This window comes from Charadrius vociferus, unplaced genomic scaffold (assembly GCF_000708025.1).
Source record: "Charadrius vociferus isolate BGI_N301 unplaced genomic scaffold, ASM70802v2 scaffold259, whole genome shotgun sequence".
NCBI lineage: Eukaryota > Metazoa > Chordata > Aves > Charadriiformes > Charadriidae > Charadrius > Charadrius vociferus.
The window spans coordinates 5,452,907-5,453,268 of NW_009661368.1; the positions used below are offsets into that span (position 1 = coordinate 5,452,907).

General features: G+C 69.9%; 1 pseudogene; it reads right to left on the reverse strand.

Annotated features, from left to right (window-relative positions):
* Window positions 1-362, reverse strand: part of LOC104294016 — a 15,790-nt pseudogene that overhangs the window by 14,009 nt on the left and 1,419 nt on the right.

Genomic DNA, 362 nt, shown 5'->3' on the forward strand with positions numbered 1-362 from the left:
CGGCCCTGCCGGTACCGGCAGGGGAGCGCCGAGCGGGAGCTGGAGCCGAGGGTCGGGATGGGCACCGCACATGGTGATGCTGACGGCCAGGACCGAAGCAGCTGATGCCGGAGCCCTGTGGTGGGGATGTCCGTGTTAGCCAGGGGTTATCAACCATCCCGGGGGAGCCCCCCTGAGCAGGCTGTTTCTCTGGTCAGTGTCGGGGATGGAGCGATTCCCGGAGCAGCCGGGGCAGAGGAGGGGGTTTGCATCCTCAGGGTGGGTGGATGAAGGAGGGATCCGTGCCATGGTGCTGCCCCGTCCCTGCCAGCATCCTCGGTGGCTGGAGCCGGGCGCGGGGCAGGGGGCGGGGGCGGGCAGAA